Genomic DNA, 21,976 nt, shown 5'->3' with positions numbered 1-21,976 from the left:
CACTTCAAGTGCAGTGCACGAGCCTGGCATCCTGTGCTTAATTGTCCACACACCTTCCGGAGTGCAATGGACTAACCAGTCCTGGGGGTGCAAAGGCTGTGTGGATATTAGGTATCTGGGGGGAGGCGCCACACTCCAAAGCGGCCAATGCTTGAGTGATAATGCCCTTGTCCTTTTTGTACGTGCTCGCAAACGGCAGACCAACCACAGACAAAACACACATCCTCCAAGGCAGCATGCCAAAATATACCCTACCCCCACCCATTCTAAACAGGGAAAAGGTAGAAGCAATCCAGGAGGACAGTCCCTCTGCCATGCTGAGGTCCATTCGTGTGGAGTTGATGGTCACCACCGCCACTCTGTTTCTCCAAGGTCTCTTCAAATTCTCCGGACCAATTTCCTATAAGATAACTGGACAATCGTTTAGACAAATTCACTGCTCGGGAACCATTTTGGAATTGCACACTAGTGACACAAACCAGGCCTTCTCCACTCACAGCCCAATTGGGCCAGCTGCCAAAGGATGTCAACTTGTTCTTGTACCAAGTCAATGCATTGGTTAAGCACCATAAGGCCACCTTTCAACTGTCATTTAGGGAAGTAGAGGTATGAAGGATGGTTTGGAGCCATTAACTCCTTCCACCTGAAGAGGCTGAAATGGCCAAGCCTGCATCTCTGGAGACAGGGACCAGCTGCAGCAGTTTGAACCTCCACTGCAAAGGTGATGCCTAGCACCTGGCCCCCAGCCAGCACAAGGATTCCCCATAACCTCTCTGAGAATGATTAGAATAACAAGTAATGTGTGAACACCATAATTCCCTCCTTGGAGCATAATTAAAGGAGCTACGTCAGAGCAGCTAGCATCCATTCGTGCAGCTCGTGTGGCCGCAAGGACTGATGCCGCTAGGCCAGTATTACTTAGCGGTCCCCCAATTTCCCGACAGGCTTTTAGCCAAGCTTCTAATCCCTTTCCTTTCCATGGGGTAATAGCTCTATGACATTCTTTTGTGCTTTGCTCATATACTAATTGTTGAACCAGAGGCATAGCTGTTTCTACATCACCAAATATCTTTCCTGCTGCCTCCATCATTCTAGCTACAAAATCTGAAAAAGGTTCATTAGGTCCCTGAATGATCTTAGTCAAATTCCCTGAAACTTCTCCTTTATTTGGTAATGATTTCCAAGCTTTAGAATAAATCTCATTTATCTGTTGATAAACTTCAATAGGATATGCCGTCTGATTTACAGTCCATTGTCCTTGACCCAGTAGCATGTCAGCCGTCCACTGTGGTTGATTATTCTGAAGATTAATTCTAGCTTGTACCTGGGCTCTATCTGTAACTATAGATTTGAAATCCAGATACTGTCCTGTAGTTAAACATGCTCTGGCTATTTCGAACCAATCTGTTGGAGTCATAGCCTGAGTAGTGAGCCTAGTCAATAATGTTAAGGTATAACTGGCTGTTACTCCGTAGGCTCGAGCAGCCTCTACCAGGTCTTTTAATTGTTTATAAGGCACAGGTTCATGATATCTGTTGTTTGTTTGCGGATCTTCAAAGACTGGAAACGCGGATGCTAGCTGCGCCCAGGTGTCTCTCCTGATAAAATGACAACCTCCACCTGTTTGCAGGCACGAAGGTGTTGCCAGGGGTGGATGTGGTCCCGAAGGCGCCGTTGGTTCCACATTCACCCCAGCAGAAATATTATAAGGAGGAGGTCGCTGCCGCCCATGTCTCTCTTCCTCATATTCAGCGGCAGCTTCCTCTAAATCCTCCTCCTCATCAGGGTCTAACTCACCGTCTAATACTGGATATCCTTCCTTTTTAGGCCTACTTAAGTTCTCCCCTTTAACGTCTGATTCTGATAGACTATCCTGGTGCTTAATTAATGCCTTGCGTCCCTTTCTAATGATTTCCACATTGCGTTCTTCCTTGAGACATGCATATACAAAACAGCCAAGAAGAACAACAATTGTCATAGGAATGAACACAAAAGCAAGCACAAACGGATTTATCCCAACAATCAGCATACCTGGAGAACTTACCGACGTCATCGCCGTTCCTGGCGAACTTACCGACGTCACCGCCTTTCCTGGCGAACCTACCGACGTCACCGTTCCTGGAGAACTTACCGACGTCACCGCCGTTCCTGGCGAACCCACCGACGTCACCGTTCCTGGAGAACTCACTGACGTCACCGCCGTTCCTGGCGAACTTACCGACGTCACCGTTCCTGGAGAACTCACCGACGTCACCGCTCCGTGTGCTGAGTTCTGAATCCTCCTCGACCCCTCACCTGGTGTCCCAAGTTTCCTTCCCGGGTTTCGGCACCAGTTGCGGCGCGCTCCTCGGCCAGCGAGGAAGAATGACCACCATGCGAGGATCCGTCTCAGAACACACTTTATTGGAGCGCCTCTTGATTAAGGGAGAGCGGGAGGTGAGGGGCCCCAGGACTAAACTGCAGCTGCTTATATAGGGAATCAGGCAAACGTGCCGTACTGTGATTGGGTCCCGCCAGAATGCTAGCACGGGGAGCCACGGGATAGGCTGAGGACATAAGGCCAATTACCATACTCGTGCATCATAGCCAAATATGGAGTTGTTTACAGCTAGGCTACCAGGAAGCCAGCGCCATCTTAGAATGGCGGCTCCCTACATGCAAGGAGCATAAAGCAGTGAAAGCTTGAGTTTGGGTCACTTTTTCCTTTTGTATAGTCCAGGGCCCCAGCCCGGGATACAACTCTGCACACTCCTGAGCTGGGTCTTCCCACCTTAGTTAACCTAAGGAAGACAGCTCCCCACAGATGTGACCAGAGGTTTGCCTCTCAGGTTATTTCAGACTCTGTCAAATGGATAATTAACACAGACCATTCATTATGTATGTGCAAATTGTTTAAAACTGAAAAAGATATTTCGGCCTGGTGCTGCAGGCACACGCCTTTAATCTCAGCACTCAGAGGCAGGGGCAGGCGGATCTCTGTGAGTTTGAGGCCAGCCTGGTCTACAGAGCGAGATCCAGAACAAGCTCCAAATGCTACCCAGAGAAACCCTGTCTTGAAACCTCTATCTACTCAATATTTATTTATATAAAAAATTTCACAATCCTTTCTTCCAGCTGTTTTGAAGTGCATGCTACATTCCAGCTGTTTTGAAGTGCACGCTACATTTATCTTCAAACAAAGTTTTTTTTTGAAACATGTTCTTGCTGGAGTATTGAGTACAGTGGCAAGTAACAAGAGAATCCTGCCTCAAATAAGGTGGAAGGTGAAGACCAACACGCAAGATTATCTTCTAAGTTCTACATGTTGGCCAGGGCACAGACATGCTCAAACTCACATACAAGCATGCACCATGTACAAACATACATGTATGCATGCGTACACAGACACACAGACACACACACACACAGACACACACAGACACACACACACACACACACACACACACACACACACAAGTAACCCACATATGACGCCAAAGTTAGAAATGTAAGGATACATGGGGCTCAGTCAGTTGGTAGAATGTTTGCCTAACATGCATGAAGCTCTGGCTTGGATTCCTAGTGCGACATAAGCTGGGTGTGGTGGCACACGCCTGTAATCCCAGCGTTTAGGAGGGAAGGGAGGTAGGAGATCAGGGTTCCAGGTCATCCTTGACTACCTAACAAGTTTGAGGGCAGCCTTGGCTACCCAAGACCCTATCTCAAGACAAAACAGAAATATAACAATATAAAACCATATACACCCATGTAAATAGAATTACAGTATGGCTGTAGGAATGTGATAGATTGCAAACACACCTGCTTTTTTTCAGATCGTCTAAAACTTCCAATCCACCTGTTACCGCCTCCCAAATGCTGGGGTTACAGGTGTACACCACCAGACCAGATTTTATTCAGTCTTGGAAATCAAAGCCACCCTTCCTGTGAGTTAGTCCGTCAGTCTATACTGAAGCTGCAACCTCGACCCCTGCACTTGGGTTTTTTGTGCATCAGTGTCTATCTGAGTCATCCCCATCCACCGTCCCGTGGATTCCATTTATAAAAACAGAAACAGGGGCTGGGACGATGACTCAGTGGTTAAGAGCGCAGCACTGACTGCTCTTCCAGAGGATCATGGTTCCATCCCCAGCACCCCCATGGTGGCTCACAACCGTCTGTAACTCCAGTTCCAGGGGATTCTGGCTTCTGAAGGCAACACTACGTTGTAGCCAGACCATAAATAAATCTTAAAACAAAGACAAAAAGCTAAAAAGAAACAGTAACTAAGTGCCGGTTGAGACAAGACAACCGGGCACGGAAAGGGGCAGCAGCATCAGTACTTGAGGCAGCCTGGCAAGGAAGGCCTGTGACAGGAGACGTTGAGTCAGGTGTTCCCCAGGGAGAGCCTTGAGCCCCTCTGCCTGATTACCATTCCTAAAGGGAGAGGGTTGGACTAAGGGATCAGAAATAGTCACTTACCTTTTGTTTTATGTTAAGACGGGAGTCTGGCTCTATCGCCCAAATTCAGTTAGAAATCTGGATCTTCCTGTCTGTCTGGGTTTTCCAAGTGCAGGGATTTCAAGTGTGAGCCACCACACTCTGCTTGAAGTAGAAATCTGCACTGAATTATAACAAGGTTTAAAAATAAGCGCTGTCGTAACATAGAAACTCCGAATCCATTTTCCCGGACAAGAAATGCCTAGATCACTTACTTGCTTCTTTTTGAACATGATTTTCCTGAAAAAGAAAAAAAAAGACTAAAGATAGTTTTCCTATAAACTAAAGGATGAAATGTTTTCTTCTACAAGGACAGAAAGCCTTGTGCAGCTCATATACATATATAAGCAAACACCCAGGCCACTCTGTAGCAGACAGTTTCATGAGGACCCAGCTGCAAATTAGTGCAAGGAATGGGACTGGCAGCTGGCCATTCCCCTGCCTCACTCAGTGTTTAGTCACCCTAGCCACCCCTGAAATAATCTGGCCTATTCACATCTCTTCCTCTTCTCTTCTTGCTCATGTTTAGAATCGTTTGGTTTGTTTGTTTGTTTGTTTGTTTTGAGACAAGGTTTCATTGTGTAGCCCTGACTGTCCTGGAACTCGTGCTGTAGACCAGGCTGGCCTCAAACTCAGAGATCCGCCTGTCTCTGCCTCCTGAGAGTTGGGATCAAAACCATGCACCACCATCACCTGGCTCATGTTTAGAATCTTAATCCAATTATATTTCAGGGCATTTTGGGAGACCAATAATTCCATTTCTAAGAATATATTCTAAGGAGCCAATTTCCAATATGGACAAACAGTATTTCTACTTCCTGTATACAAAGAAGTTATGGCACATTCACAGCTTGTTATACCACACAGCTGTTTTGGGTGTTGTTCTTTGAGACAGGGTCTCCCAACATCAGCCAAGCTTTCTCAAACTCCTGCATTCAAACAATCCTGCTGCTGTCTACCCAGTAGCTGGTGCCTGGGACTGATGGTGTGTGTCACTATGTGACTCCATATGACTGTGTCTAATGAGTGACTCTTGGTTTATTTTTGTTGTAGTAGCTCACTCTGTAGCTCAGGCTGGCCTTGAACTCACAAAAATCCTCCTGCCTAAGCCTCTCGGATGCTGGAGTTACAGGTGTGAGACAAGATGACAGCCGTAAATGTTCATCAGAATTCTTACTGGAAGGGGAAAAGGACAGGCAAAGGTCCATTCACAAATGTAGTATACACAATTGTGATTATGGTGTAATCTCAACCATATAAGACGTATCTCAAGATGATATAAATAGTGCTTTTCTCCTTGATAGGATTACAGTGATCAATAACAATAAATTCTTAGTTATCTCCTCTGACAACAATGAAAATGAATGGCTTTTACTGCTTATAAAAAGAAAAATCAAGGAAACACAATGTTTTTTTTTTAAGAGCCTGAGGGCTCTTCCTTACATATTACCTATGATACACATAACCTGGTACTGAAGGGCTGAGTGCAGGCAGAAAGACTAGACATGGTTTCAAATGTGAGGACTTTTTCACCCACCTCCAGCCTATATTACAGCCTAGAAACAGCTTGAGAAACAAAATTCAAGTATGTATCCATCAGAGTTACTATGATGAAAACCTTGAGGGCTAATATAGCCTTCTACATCTTACAAGAAAAGAAGAGAGCCCGGCGGTGGTGGTGCACACCTTCAATCCCAGCACTCGGGAGGCAGAGCCAGGCGGATCTCTGTGAGTTTGAGGCCAGCCTGGTCTACAGAGTGAGTTCCAGGACAGCCACCAAAACTACACAGAGAAACCTTGTCTTGAAAAACCAAGAGAGAAAGAGAGAGAGAGAGAGAGAGAGAGAGAGAGAGAGAGAGAGAGAGAGAGAGAGAGAGAGAGAGAGAGAGAGAATTTGTTAAGAAACTCCCAGATACCAAAGCCCTCTCCTCCATGCCACTTGGTAGTGCTTTGGGGACACCTGACGATGATATACACAGCTTCTGTTATGCAAGGCCCTGAACCAGGAGCCAGTATTTCACACATTGCTTCCCTGTCTTGTTGGGCCTTTGGCACCTTTACTCCACTCTGCCCAAGAAATCTTGAGGCGGAAGAACCTGCTGAAACTATAAAATGTCAGAAAGTAACCACCCAGTGTCGTGCTCTGAAGACGTATCACTGCAAAGACAGGTTCCTCCCAAGACAATCAAATATGGCTTCGCTTCTAGTCTGTGCTGATTAGGAGAGGATTCTCACCGCCCTGCAGGAAGGGCATGCCAGCCTTCTGGCCGAGTCACACTGAGTGACACCGGCCTGATCCTATTCTTAGATCCATCCTGGTTGCAGTTCTCTTTTTTGTTTGGTTTTGGTTTTGGTTCTTTTTCTGAGACAGGATCTCACTGTGTTGCCTTGACTGTCCTGGAACTCACTCTGTAGACCAGGCCGGCCTCCAACTCACAGAGATCCTTTGCCTGCCAGTGACAGTTCTTTCGAGGAGGCCCTGCTGCCACCGAGACCCACACCTACCCAGCTGTGTCTGCTGTCTGGGACCCATAACACCCGTAACACCAGCAGCCTGGGCTATTGGTCACAGGTGTGTCAGAGGCAAACACAGACGAGCAGTGAAGGTTTCCCCACTTTACCTTCCAGAGTCCTTTCCTCCCACTAATAAAAAGACCTGTAATAACTCAAGGTTTAGAACACCGGTTCTCAACCTGTGGGTCGCAGCCCCTAAGAAACCTCTGTCTCCAAAAAAAATTTTTACATTATGATTCGTAACAGTAGAAAATGACAGTTATGAGGTAGCAACGAAGTAATTTTTATGATTGCGGGTCACCACAACATGAGGAACTGTATTAATGGGTCGTGGCATTAGGAAGGATGAGAACCACTGGTTTAGAAATATTTTTTAAAATAAAGTTTGGGTTTAATCTGTGGATGTGAGTAAAAATAATATTATATTAGTAAATGTAAACTAAGTAGACCAGGAAGTTTGACATAATTTAGTAAATTATCAGAAACAGGCTATGAAACGGAAGTACATTCAAATCTTGACCCCTGAAGCCATCATCACTTAATATTCTTATTTTTCTTTAAAAATATATATATATATATATTATCTTATTTTTATGTGCATTTGTTTTTTTGCCATGGATGTCAGGGTCCCCTGAAACTGGAGTTACAGACAGTTGTGAGCTGCCATGTGGGTGCTGGGAATTGAACTCGGGTCCTCTGGAAGAAGAGTCAGCACTCTTAACCTGAGCCGTCTCTCCAGCCCCAATATTCTTATTTTTCAAGTTCTCATGAAACATCCCACTGAGTTCTCAACATTCAATGGCTCTTCCAGCCCAAAGTTTCAAAGTCCTTCAACAAGTCTCCCAAAGCATGGTCAAGTCTGTCAGGACGATATCCCATGCTGGTTAGGGTTTCCATTGCCGCTGTGAAACACAGTGACCAGGAAGCGTGTTGGGGAGGAGAGGGTTTATTTGACTGACACTTCCACACTGTAGTCCATCACTGAAGGAAGACAGGACAGGAACCCAAACAGGGCAGGAGCTGGAGGCAGGAGCTGATGCAGAAGTCATGGAGGGGTGCTGCTTACTGGCTTGCTCATCATGGCTTGCTCAGCCTGCTTTCTTACAGAGCCCAGGGATGGCTCCACCCACAATGGGGTAGGCCTTTCTCCATTGACCACTAAATGAGAAAATGCCTTACAGCTGAGTAGTGGGATTTGCTCCTCCGATGGCAATGGGCTATAGGACCCAAGGGCAGCGATGCTTCTTGCCATTGTACTTGACTTCTTAAAGGAAAGGGAGAGGGGTCATGAGCCCCTTCTCCCTTCTCCCTGCTTCCTGGTCTGATCGAACTGCCAGGTGAATTGACTCCTGGTCAGATCAGAGGATGACTTCAGCTGTCTACTCCAATAGGTATTCAAGAGTATATTTCCTCAATTTACATCTTTTTTGTTGTTGTTGTTTTGTTTTGGACAGGGTTTCTCTGTGTAGTTTTGGTGCCTGTCCTGGCATTTCCTCTGTAGACCAGGCTGTCCTTGAACTCACAGAGATCTACCTGCCTCTGCCTCCCGAGTGCTGGGGTTAAAGGCATGCACCACCACCTCCAGGCTCTCAATTTATATCTTAATAAATCCCTATTATTCATTAAGTAGACTCACATAGATTGATCTTAACACAGCTGGATCTCATGGAGGCATTCCCTCAGCTGAGGCTCCTGCCTCTGATAACTCTAGCTTGTATGAAGTTGACATAAAAAACATCGAAGTATAGTGGATTAACATGTATAGATTTAAAACACTAACCCGGACCTTACCCTCTAAACCTAAGTCAAATCATAATGCAGAACCCTAGCATAAACCTTAATCCCTCTAATCCTAAACACAACCTTACAGGAACCATTAATCCTAACTCTAAGCCTGAACCTAATCTTGACCCTAGCTGTAACCCTGTCTAAACCTAACTCTGAAATTAACCCTATACTAACTCTAACCCACTGGAACCCTAACCCTAACCTCTAATCCTAAATCACTGTAACCCTAACCCCTAGCCCAGCCTTAACTCTAACCTCTAACCCTAACACTAACCCACTGTAACCCTAACCTCTAACCCTAACTCTCTAATCCTAACCCCTAGCCCAGCACTAACCCTAACCTCTAACCCTAACTCTCTAATTCTAACCCCGACCCCTGCTAGAATACAAGTTTCCAGAATTAGATACGTTTTCGGTTTTCTGTCTTTCCATTGCTTGCTGTGTTCTTTTCATTTTTGTGATTAAATAATATTTCACCTCATCCGGGTGGACCGTAGTTTACCCATTTTTTTTTTTTTTTAATTTATTTATTACGTATACAGTGTTCTGTCTGCATGTATGCTTGCAGGCCAGAAGAGGGCACCATGTGGTGCTGGGAATTGAACTTGGGACCTCTAGAAGAACAGTCAATGCTCTTAACCTCTGAGCCATCTCTCCAGCCCAGTTTACCCATTTTTAACCAAGAGATGTCTTCATTGCTTCTGAATTTCAGCCATTCTGATTAATGCTCCCATAATCAACCTAATGCTTTCTGTGCAGATATTAGCTTGCTCGAAACTTGTTTACATTACGAACAAGGATATGATTGCTGGATCTTATGGTGAGAGTTTGGCAAAATAAATAAATAAATAAATAAATAAATAAATAAATAAATAAAAAATAGGGACAGAATTGAAACATCAAGTTTAATTTATAAAATAATCCAGGTTTTTAAAATTTTTTTATTTAAATTTATTTTATGTGCATTTGTGTGAAGGTGTCAGATCCCCTGGAACTGGAGTTACAGACAGTTGTGAGCTGCCATGTGGGTGCTGGGAATTGAACCTGGGTCCTCTAAGAGCAGCCAGTGCTCTCAACTGCTGAGCCATCTCTCCAACCCCAAATAACCCAGTTTTTAGAGCAAGACTGCACACCCTTTGTTTTACCTGCCTTTGTCTCTCCGTCAGCTAGTGGGTAGGGGATGGCATGGGAGCCCATGAACGGGACAGGAGAGGGGGCTATGAAGTGTGTTTGAGAGGATCCACACCACATGGGTCTGTGCTCCAGCTCTTCCTCAGCACACTGGCCAACTTCCACTCCTGGGAGTGCTTTTCCTTTCTTAGTCAGTGTCTTTATTTCTAGTCTAAGCACGTGTCTCTGATGCAGTCCCTTTCTCTGGAGTACAGGAGCTTGGGATCAAAGGCCCACTGAATTGAGATTCCCCAAAGCATCACTGGGAACCAGGACCCTCCTCACACTCCATAAAAAGACCCCTGGAGACTCAGTAGCTGATTTTCCAACTTCGTAAACTGGGCATCAGACCACAATGGTGGGCGCACCAATTGAGCACAGAGATCCGTATTTACAACGCTAACACAGGTCCCTTCTTTTTCCTCGCTGACTGAGTAACAAGGCAGGTACAATCTTACGTGCCATCCAGGTCTTACCGTTCCCTCTGCCACTCGTTTCTTTCTTGACGACCACTATGCATGGATTCATCTCTGTGTTTTATATGCCGCTTATGTTAAAGCTGATAGCCATATGACATTGTCCATCTGCAGGGCAAGCTTTGCCGTTAATAATCTTTTACTCTAAATTTTTGGGTTTTTTTGTTTGTTGTTTGTTTTTTGTTTCTTGGACAGGGTTTCTCTATGTAACCTTGGCTGTCCTGGAATTCACTTTGTAGACCAGGCTGGCCTCGAACTCAGAGATCTGCCTACCACTGCCTCCCGAGTGCTGGGGTCAAAGGCATGCTCTACCATTGCCTGGTTTAATTTTTAGTTTTGATGGTGAAGAGGGTATTAGTGGAGTTTGAGCTGGGATAGCAAGTTTGGCAAGCTGCCAGTAGGTGGCCAGCATTTCCTGTTCTTTGGTGGCTCTTCCTAAACTAACTGAGTATTTTGACTTAGAAATGAACCATTTTATTTCATTTCTTGCAGACATTTCCCCCTGACACTCCCTATTCTAGCTGTCTGACCATTTATGTCAAAAGACCACCATGCTTTGTTCTTCCATAGTGGGACAATTAATCAACCAATAAACATTTCAACAGTAGGGGAACACGCTCTCAGACAAAGGATCAGAAAGCGTATCTCAGAAGGGAGGATTAGCGGGTGGGTTTCTTCCCGACTCTCACGTGTTGCTGTAATGCTTGTCTGCCAGAAGAGGTGGCTCCTGTTCTCTGACGGCCTGGACCTCTCCTGATGTTTTGTGCATTTAGGTGAGTTCTGCTTGAGGAGAGCTCTCTCTCCAGTGATCACAACAGTCGATTATTGTGAAGCTGGCAACCCCTGGCTACCACGCTGGCGGCTGACTCACTGTGTAAAGTGCTAATTTTAGTAATGTATGTGTTTGTCCTTCAGCATTGAGATCTTTTCTGCCTGGAGACATCTCAGACCTCGGGCACCTCTGACAACAGATTCCTGTTGGGCTCCTCCACCACAGAGCACAGATGTGCTAATTTTACTCCAGGAACGTCTTTGGTCCTCCAGTCCCAGAACTGCAAGATAATAAATATGTTGCTTTAAGCCATACAGCTCACTGGGGGTTATTACAGTGGCCACCGGAAACCAACAACACATCGCTCAACGGTCTTCTTTTCCTTGACTTATTATCATTATTACATTATCATACTGATCTGTACATGAGACAATAGGTCAAGTACGAAAAGACATCTAATATCTGCTGATCCTCAAGACAGTCAAATCCAAGCACGTTTCTGAGTGTGCCCAACACCAAACCATTCTGCGAATTAATAAAAACAAATTATGGTTTTTCTCCAAGACTTTAGACAAGGTGTAAGAACTGCAATCCTATTTTACATCAAAACCATAGAAACATGCCCACCAGGCGGGCGGTGGTGGCACATGCCTTTAGTCCCAGCACTCAGGAGGCAGAGCCAGGTGGATCTCTGTGAGTTCGAGGCCAGCCTGGTCTATAGAGCAAGATCCAGGACAGGCACCAAAACTACACAGAGACACCCTATCTCGAAGCACCAAAACTACACAGAGACACCCTATCTCGAAAAACCAAAAAAAAAAAAAAAAGAAAAAGAAAAAAGATAAAAGAAAAAAAAAGAAAAAGGAAAAAGAAAAGAAAAGAAAAAAAAAGAAACATGCTCAAAATTTGCTTCTTCTCAGTCTCAGGGAGGAAGCAGGTGCCACAGTCCTGTGAGGACAGCAGAGAGAAGCCTCCCTCCACCAGCGTGGCTTGTTGGTCTGGTCACACTGGGTTCTGTCATCTAAGAATGGACCTTATAGTCATCTTTGTCCTATAGCCTCTCTAAGAAATAAAATTGTTTCTGAAAACACATTTCCTGGAGATTTAAAGACTAGTGCTGAGGAGAGAGCTGTGAGCTGTTTGAGAAGAGCCATGGCCTGTAAGCCCAGTCATCAGCAGCTAATGTTGGTAACTACAGAGCTATGAAGAGCTGTGGCTGCCCCTCCGATCCCCCGCTGCTCTAAGAAGGTCTGTGGGCATGGCTGCCCCTCCGACCCCCCTGCTGTTCTAAGAAGGTCTGTGGACTTGGCTGCCCCTCCGATCCCCCGCTGCTCTAAGAGGGTCTGTGGGCATGGCTGCCCCTCTCATCCCCTGCTACTCTAAGAAGGTCTGTGGACGTGGCTGCCCCTCCGACCCCCTGCTGCTCTAAGAAGGTCTGTGGGCATGGCTGCCCCTTTGATCCCCTGCTGTTCTAAGAAGGTCTGTGGGCATGGCTGCCCCTCTCATCCCCCGCTGCTCTAAGAAGGTCTGTGGGCATGGCTGCCCCTCTGACCTCCTGCTGCTCTAAGAAGGTCTGTGGACAGAGGGTGAGGCGCTCTGGCCCTGTCACCTAGCGTGGCTCATCCCTATTGCTTCGTTTCCTCAAGATTCAGTCACTATAGTAACAGGCTAGATGGAAAGATGGCTCTGGCATCGATTTTGCTCGAACACACACCACCGTTCAAATGTCAGCCCAATGCTTGTCCTTTGGTGGGACAGTGCTGTTCACCAGAAAGGCAGCTAGGCATTTCCTGTTCCCTAGCCTAGCTAAGGAGAGAGCTCACCTACATGTGCATCTGCCTACATAAAGCTACAACGGGCTAAGATGTGCTGATGGTGAGTAAAATAAAAACATTAAAACATTACTGAACTAATGATGCAGTTTTGTAGAGGGGTCCCATTCCACACTCTCTGATTTTTCTTTCTTCTGACCCTTGAAGTTTTTGTGGTAAATAGAAGGAAAGTGCCATCAAGTTCCATGCAGGGGGAGGACCCCCCACCCCCCTAACAACAGCACCAGACTTGGTTCTTAACTGAGGCTGCTTTCCACAGAAGTTGTTCAACCTCCATGCAGCGCCTCACAGAGCCTCGCAGCCTGCTTTGAACAAAGTCTAAAGCACTTAAGGGCAGAACACCCACCCCCAGAACACCCACCCCCAGAACACCCACCCTAGCGCATTTCCTCTTTCTGCCCCCCACTGGAAGCAGGAACTGAGCAGCAAGCACACGGAAAGCCATTATCTGGGACACCTGGAAGGTAATCGCAAGGGCTCTTTCTGACTGGGCGGGAGGGTAGGCGCCACCCTGACACTCACCATAATAAAAATGCCACTCTCCTAATCCCAGGGCAGCTGCCTTCCTTATATGGAGCGTGCGTGGAGGGGACAGAGATCTCCCCTCTGACCCGAGATTAAATTGCTGGTTACACGTTCTGCACATTGCCCAGGTGAAAGCCCTGAAAAAAGAACCACAGTTCACACTTTGCATGCAAAGAAATGTAAGCAAATTCCCTCTTCTCAGTGTCCGTAGGGAAGTGATGTCACCTGGGCTCAGCAGTGTCCTTGGCATGGTCCCACATTCCCCTAACCTGAATGTCTGTTGGTTTCCTGCTAAGAGGGCCACTCCTAAAAAGGCAGAGTTCAACGTGTGACCCTGATCTCTTTGTATTCCATTTAAGGAGCTGTCTGGTTGGTCACACATCCATTGGTACTATGACATGACCTCATTGGCATAAGCATGTGCATTTTCACTGAACTGTGTCCACCTCCTCTTGCAGAAGGGAGAAGGTCAAAGGTGACATCAAAGCCAAAGCCACAAGATACCACACCTGGGCCAAAGTTGGAGGGCCGGCAGGAGGCTGTTGGCTATGTTTCAGTCACTCTGCCCTAGAGCTGTTCCCTCTTTCTCAATAAAAACACTACCTAAAGCACAGGACCATTTTCCTGTTTCTACAGTGAGGGACCTTTTGGAAGGTGGCTGTGGGTCAGCACACAGGGACAGGCAAGGTTTAGCTGCTTCAGAGAGTGAGTGGTAGGGTGCTACGTGTAGCATCTGCTGGAACTACACTTCTTTGCATCTGCATCGCCCATTTGGTTGTGTTTAGAATTACATCACTGAGCATGTCTTTAAGGGCTTCTCCAGAGAGGTTTAACTCAGGAGGGAAGACATGCTCTGAATGTAGGGGTCACTAACTCATGGCTGTGGTCCTGGCCTAAAGAACAAGGAGGCCAAGAGCTGAGCACTGGCACTTCTCTCTGCTTCGTGACTGTAGACACATGACCCGCTTCACGTTCCCGGTGCCATGACGTCCCCCGCCATGATGGGCTATAATGCCCTCTCCAGCCGTGACCCCGGATAACCCCCACTTCCTTAAGCTGCTTTGGTAGAGGTCTTGTCGAAGCACCGAGAAAGTTATTAGTGTCCAAAGCGTTGTCATTTTGTCCGTGGTGTGTTCTGGCCCCATCCTGGCCAGGCTCTGGACCTGGGTGACTCCTAGAGTGAACCTGATTCACTCCAAGTGCTTGTTGCTTAGCTACCCTCCCAGCTTCTACAGGTTTTGTGTGGAGGGTAAAGACGGAGGTGGAGTACAGACTCCAGGAAGGCTGGAGCTCAGCCCTAGCTGAAAACAGCTTCACCTGTGAGGTGAGGGTGAGGGTAGGGTCAGGGGTCAAATCTTTCCTGGATGGGTGGGCGGTGTTGGCGCACGCCTTTGATCTCAGCACTTGAGAGGCAGAGGCAGGTGGATCTCTGTGAGTTCAGGGAACTCACATAGCAACATAGACCGGCCTGCTCTACAAAGCGAGTTCCAGGAGGGCCAGAGCTGTTACACAGAGAAACCCTGTCTGGAAAAACAAACAAAAACAAACAAACCTTTCCTGGATAAGCTATCATCCAAACACTAGTTTCCTTTCTTAGATTTTTATTTATGTTTTTATAATTTATTTATTTTAATTTTATATGCATTGGTGTTTTGACTGCATGTATGTCTGTGTGAGGGTCTCAGATCTTGGAGTTATAGACCGGTGTGAGCTGCTATGGGAGTGCTGGGAATTGAACCCGGGTCCCCTGGAAGAGCAGTCAGTGCTCTTAACCGCTGAGCCATCTCTCCAGCCCCAGACTTTTATTTTTAATTGTGTGTGTGTGTGTGTGTGTGTGTGTGTGTGTGTGTCTGTCTGTCTGTCTGTCTGTCTGTCTGTTTGTGGGTATGCTCATACAAGTGCAGGTGCCCGCAGAGGACTCTGGATCCCTGGAGCTGTAGTGACAGGTAATTAATTGTTCACTGTCTGAAGTGGGTGCTGGGAACTGAACTTGGATTCTTTGTTACAGCAAAGTGCGCTCTTAACCAATGTGCTCTCTCTCCAGCTCCTTTTCCATTACTTGTTTTCTTTACATGTCAGTTGAAAACTCAGACATTGGAACAGAGTTTATGGACTTAAAAAGAGGCAAGTATGAACCAGGCATCACAGTGCACACCTGAAATCCTAGCACTCCGGACACTAAGGCAGAAGGGATTGAGTTAGGACAGCCTAGGGAGACTTTGTCTTAACTTCAACAACAAAATTAAAAAGATGAAAATGAGACAAGAAAGGACCGCTCTCACACCAGCTTCCACTGGAGGCAGAGCTTTCTCCCCTGGAGTCTGCCAGCCTGCCACTAAGTTTCTCTCCATGACAGGCTAATAGGTAGCAACACAGGAAGACATGTCACTTGTAATAGTAGGAACCACAAAGTACGTTGGCTTTAATGGCTCGATTGCCCTTCAGTCAAAGGAGGAACATCTATACAAAGTATGTTATTTACTTTCTCTAGATTTAAATATAGCTGAGTATTCTCCACGCACTTTTCTTTTAGCAAGGCGAGATCGTATCTGGAAATACTCATCTTTCTTTTTGCTTTTTGCCTCTGCTTCTTATCACATGACGGGGCTCTCACTATGGACAGAGTAGCCACACTACATGAGAAGAAGTAGACTTGTTAGAGAAATGAAAAGCAATGAGGAAGGGTTAATGCCTCATTCCTTAAGCTTCCAGCCAGGAACAGGTCAACAGGAGAAAGCAAGCTAGCACCCAGCAGGCCAGGCTTTGTCCATACATGGGCACTCCCGGGGCCACTTCCTTATTGCACCCCGCTTGTTCTCTGCAGTCCTGAACTTTGGCATTTCCATTAAGTCCCCTCCCAGTAACTGAGGCTTAGGGCCTCTCCCTGTGCTCACGTGGAACTGGGTCGTTCAGGAGCCTGTCCTGATACCAAGAGACACTTATCTGGAGTTCAGCTGGAGAAATCCAACTTTCTTTCTCCTCATATTTCTTTGTCTTTTAACATCAGGAGGATGCTCACAGAGAATCCTCACATTCAGGTGGAACCATCATATTGTATCAGTCTGCCCATTTCAAGGAGACCCTAGGAGACCCTGAGTTATGTTCTCACTGCTCTGCCATTTCCTCTTCGATGGTCAGGGTATATTGTGATGTCAGTGCCCTGAGCAGATCCAGTCATATGCATTTTCTCTCCTTAAACATGAGTAAATATGGTTTAATTTGTTAAAATCATGTGGGAATAAAAGGCAAGAAAGGGAAGACATCTCATAGCTAAATCTCGGCAGATAAACCTACTTCCTCATGGCTGGAGGGAACTGCCACCCCGTCAGTAGTTAATCAGATATGCAAATTGCTTTAGATGCATTAAGTACAAAAGTTAGGCAGTCAACAATGGCAACTGTCTTTTCATGCTCCTAGTGTGAGTGTGCTGTGTCAGAAACAAAGATCCTCTGTCTTTCAACAATGTTAGAGTTTATTGGATAACAATAAATTCACAAGGTACAGCAGTTTGGATGGCATCAATTTCTACTTAATCCTGCTTTCCTGGGTCATCTGGCTTTCAGCACTGACCCGTGTTCTTTCATTCCCCTCCTCACGTTAACTCTCATATCACGTATCACACAGCAAATGTATCTGTATGTGTGTGGGGTGGGGTGGGGGTGGCTTATACAATGTGTGCAAAACGTGAAGAAGGTTCCTGTAAGTTCTGCGTGGTTTCAGATGTAGGCTGATTAGTCTGTTTTGATAAGAAAACAATCCACACCAGCTGTGGTGAAGAAGCTGCTCCTCTCGAGTCAGGCTGCTCCTGAAGCACAGCTGTGCGGTTTACTTTGGCTGCAGAGATCAAAGGGAAGGACCTGGACCAAATGAATGTACAGAGAGGAGGAGGGTGGATGGATGAATGGACAGATGGATGAACAGATGGATAGACAGACGGATGGATGGATGGATGGATGGATGGATGGACGGACAGACAGATGGATAGACTGATGGATGGATGGACAGATGAATGGATGGACAGATGGATGGATGGACAGATGGAGGAATAAATGGACAGACAGATGGATAGACAGATGGATAGACAGATAGATGGATGGACGGATGGATGGATGGACAGATGGATGAATGGATGCATGGATGGATGGGAGGTCCAGATAGGAAAATAGAAAGTCAGGTAGTAGTTGAATAGGCCACATCAGTACCAGGGTCCAAGAACAGCTGACTTTCCAAAGACACTCAAGACAGTCATGAGTTGCCCTGGATAGTCAGATGACAGGTCGGGGCCATTACTATCATAGTGTTGGGTATCCACCTCTTTATGAGGTCCAGGTGAGGGAGTCACACCATTTCTTCCATCTAATGTGTCCCACAAGTTCCTGGGCCTAACTTCCCGATATAACTTTAATATGCCCATGTAGTCTTACAGCCTCAATTCACCCTGATAAATTCAAAGAGTAGAACCTACTTGACTCTTAAAAAAAAGTCATTTATCAGTTTCTGCTGCCTGGATGGTCCTGGACAGACACTGTTGTTTACCTGTGTGCTCAAGTACATTCTTAGTCTCCATCCTCAAAACGGAGTCTCTCAGGGCAGGGCATGGTCTGAAAAAACAGTTTTTTATATAAGACAGGGTAACCTGGAGCAGGGTGCAGCCTGTGCTCTGAACAGGTCCTTTCCATGGAACCTGAAGTTAGTCTAAGTAGCTTCCTGACCTACCGGCAAAGCTCAGTTCCCTGGGTTCTCCAAACTGGCTTGCCTTAAAGTTTTTCTGTGATAACCAAGAAACATGCAGATGTATCTGGGCCCCTGGCCTAGTGTTGCTTTAGTTTAGGAGAGTGGAAAAGTTCTAGATTATTCCAGCAGAGAACTCACAAAGCTACACTTGGTATTTGTCTTTCTCTATCCCTACATGCTGGACCTTCAGTAGTAATGCCTTCACGGCTGGACTGTATCGCTTATATACACTGGGTTCTACATTTGGGGCAAAAATAAAGAGACAAAATGGTTGACTTCTTGCTGTTCTTTGTTTTACTTGTGCACCAGAGGTGGATCAAAATACTTAGACTAGAGGTGGAGGGTTGTGTACTAGAGGTGGAGGGTTGGTCACCAGGCTGGAAGTGCCTCCCTCCGTGCCATTAGCCATAAAAAATGAACTTGGGTCCTATATGCACTGAAGGAAGTTCTGGCCTCATTAAAACAAAACAAAACAAGACAGAAAAAAAAACCAACAATAACTTTAGCCTCAAAGCCCAACCCAGGGTGCCAAGTAACTATGTAACAGGAGCAGGCTCTGGTACTCTAGGATCAGTGGCCACAGGGAAGAACCCGTCTGGTGTATGAAGGAAAGAAAGCCACGTTTGAAGTGCAGACTCCAGCTCTGAGCAGCCTGCTGTCCCTGTATTCATATACTCCACTAAGCCAGGAGCTTTATTTGCCACAAGGCTGTGCCAATGGTCCCTTTCAGTTCAAAGGAGTCTGCTCCTTAGTTTATTGCTTGTATCTCAAGGCAACACAGTAATGAGATAAGAACATCGCCATGGAAACAATAAATACACAAGTGAACACTGATACCATGCTTGATGTGACCTTGAAATCCAGATGTGTTCCTGGCATGTCAGGAACAGGTGTGTTGTTTAGATGGGGTTTCAAGTTGGGGTCATTAGCTAAACATCCCTCAAGAATCCCAGTATGGGGCACATGGAACGTGGGTCCCTGTCCCATGTCAAGGTGTCAGGGTGGTTTATTTCTTGCCACAGCATTAATGTAATATGGAAAGATGTAGCCTTTGCATGTTGAGTAAAGACTCCATTGAATATGCTATGCTCCGAGTTCCAGAGAGGAAACACAAAACAAGGCTATTCCCAAGGCCATGCAAAGTCACCCTCAGGACACACAGGTCCTTAGCTTACCACCACGCTATGCCCCAGGAGGCATGAACACCAAGGTACCTGTGCCCAGCAATACCCACCTTGTCACCATGACCCTGACACCTGAGTGTTAGGTGCCCTTTTTCCAGGAGGGAAGATTTCAATTCAGAAGAAATAGATAGCTACAGAATATATTCAACATACTTAAAAAAAAAAAAAAGCTTTTTAATCTCTCTCTCTCTCTCTCTCTCTCTATATATATATATATATATATATATATATATATATATATATATATATCTGTGTGTGTGTATGTGTGTGAATATGGGCGTGTGCGAGCCAAGGTGTACAAAGAACAACTTTTGGGAGCCGGTGCTCTCCCCCATCAATCCCAGGATTCCAGAATTGAACACAGGTCATCAGGCTTGCAGAGCAAGCTCTGTTACCAGCTGAGCCGATCTCACTGGCTCTAAACTAAGTTTTAAACAGACCTCATTAGATGATTTTGCTTGATCATACATGATCTGAGACTGTTTATGATAGGCTAGGTGTAATGTAACCTAGACTGCTGTTGGGTGTATTCCATATGCATTTTTGACTTAGGATTTTCACCTTGCATGGCATATCAGGATAAAGCCCACTGGAAGTTGAGCAGGTATATTTTATTGTCTCTGTTCTGGTAGTATCTTAGCTTGGTAACATCAACAAAAACTCCATACAGTCTGAATTAGGGTTATCCTTTCCTTGCAAAGGTCAATAAACAAAAACACAGAGCCACTGGGCACGGTTTAGAAGTGAGAGCCAGGTGCCTAAATTAGGTGTGTGGACGGAATAATGCCGACTTCCACCCGTTAACTGGTCTATGATTTTAAAAAGTGTGTAATGAAAAAAACACTATGAGAATAAGCACATCAGAAGCGATTTACATAAATATTTTCCAAATATGAATACCTACATCATTCAAAAGCATAAAAGACTAAACTGAACCAGACACTCTGAAATGTTTTGCACTTGTTTACTCGGGTAAGAACCATTCTTAGCTGGCTTTGCTACTCAAGGGGTACACCGGTGGCTGAGACCTTCCCAGCAACACTCCTGGGCAAGCAAGCCCTGGTTGAGGAGCGCTAGCTTGCAGCCCCTCTAATCTGCAGTGGTCCAATTTGCCCTCTTCTTCCAAAAGACCCACGCTACCTATTTGGAAAACATTCCGCCCGTTGGTTGGCACTGCTTTTCTAGGGTTTTTTCAGCTTTCTAGGAATTGAAAGCTATTCTAGGCGGCAGGTCAGCAAGACCTTCTTTGAGCCCCAGGGCTCTACATGCGGGAAGACACGGGCGTGTTTTGGGGCAGCCCAAACCAGGCCTTTGCATCCACAGCTGCCCAGCTGGCAAGGCTGGAAAATGGGACAGTGAGGTGAGGGGGGTGAGTGTATACCAGCGGGTGTCCTTGCTCGCAGCAGCCCGGCGCCGGGGCGGTCTGTAGGTCCGGAGCGGCCGTCCTGAGACCGTGGCTAACCAAATGGTTTCGGCCAGACGACCGGGACAACGCCAGCAAGGCGAGTCAGAGGGTACCACAATGGGCCCGCGGGCGCCTAGGATGGGTGGGTGGGGCTTGCGTTCACTGCGCACGCGCGCGCCCAGGCCTCCGAGCTCGGGTAGCAACACAACCGTCACGTGGCTCCGCACCGGCCAATCCACGGGACCCCAGGGCGGGGCGTCCAGCGGTGCCCCTCGGCGGGAGGCGGGCGACTTCCGGCAATAATTGGACGCTGCAGCTGGGTGCGGTTGGTAGCTGTCTCGTCTGCGAGGGAAGCCGCAGGTGAGGAGGGGCGCGGGATGGGGAGGGGCTGTCAGGCAGGGCGTCCCCGGCCCACCCCTCCGTTGGCCGCCGTGCTGCCCGCTGGCCCCGATCGGGCTGTGGGCTCGCCCACCTCCCCGGGGATCCGGGCGTCCGCCCCCGACCCCCGCCGGCCTGCCTTCTGCCGGTCCACGCCTCCTCCCTGCACACCTGTCAGGGCTCCATCCCTGAGGCCGGCGAGCGCTTTCGCCGCTCGACACAGGGCGGTTTGCAACTGTATCCTCACGGCTGATTTCTGCCTCTGTTCCAGTGGGGTTCCGTCTCCATCCTTGGGCCCTATTCAAACTCCCCTGAACTCAAGCATCTGGAGAGCTGGCCCTGTGAAGGGCCCTTTCCCCCCTGCATGCAGCGCCCAAGACTTAATTTCCCACCATGATCAGAAAAGGTTCCCCCATTCTTATTCCATTTTCCTTCGCTCGGGGGCATGCTGTCTTACTTCGACGCATCTGTGATGATCTCTCCGGATTCCTTGGAGTACGCCCCATTTCTGACATGCACCCCGAAATAGGCAGTTTGCTTTTTCAGGATCTTTCACAATCACATTCACCCACATTTACAGACTTCACATTTGATCCAAGTTGTCTGAATTTAACTGACTTAAAAAATTTTTGTAAGAAAAACTTGATCAGCGGCAAAATCAAATGCTTATTAGGTGAAGACTATTCATCATTTTTTAAAAGGGTTTTTTATTATTGTTAATT

General features: G+C 46.7%; 1 protein-coding gene and 1 long non-coding RNA gene across 5 annotated transcripts in view; one reads left to right on the top strand and one right to left on the bottom strand.

The window, feature by feature from the left end:
• Positions 1-9,707: 9,707 nt before the first annotated feature.
• LOC121823590 (uncharacterized) lies at positions 9,708-21,005 on the bottom strand. Its single transcript, XR_006065109.2, has 3 exons — positions 20,853-21,005; positions 13,551-13,690; positions 9,708-11,476 (listed from the first exon to the last, which is right to left on the bottom strand). It is a non-coding gene; the product is annotated as an uncharacterized LOC121823590 (long non-coding RNA).
• Positions 21,006-21,110: 105 nt separating this feature from the next.
• The window catches only part of Fbxo25 (F-box protein 25), a 30,114-nt gene continuing 29,248 nt past the window's right edge, over positions 21,111-21,976 (top strand). For all 4 annotated transcript variants that reach the window (XM_076553686.1, XM_015999772.3, XM_006981275.4 and 1 more), the window contains exon 1: positions 21,111-21,236. The gene's annotated coding sequence lies outside the window, so the exon portion shown is untranslated. The remainder of the gene's footprint in view (positions 21,237-21,976) is intronic.

The sequence above is a fragment of the Peromyscus maniculatus genome, chromosome 17 (genome assembly GCF_049852395.1).
Source record: "Peromyscus maniculatus bairdii isolate BWxNUB_F1_BW_parent chromosome 17, HU_Pman_BW_mat_3.1, whole genome shotgun sequence".
Taxonomy (NCBI): Eukaryota; Metazoa; Chordata; class Mammalia; order Rodentia; family Cricetidae; genus Peromyscus; species Peromyscus maniculatus.
Note: the sequence above shows the minus strand (reverse complement) of the source record. Positions and strands in the feature narration are given on the sequence as shown.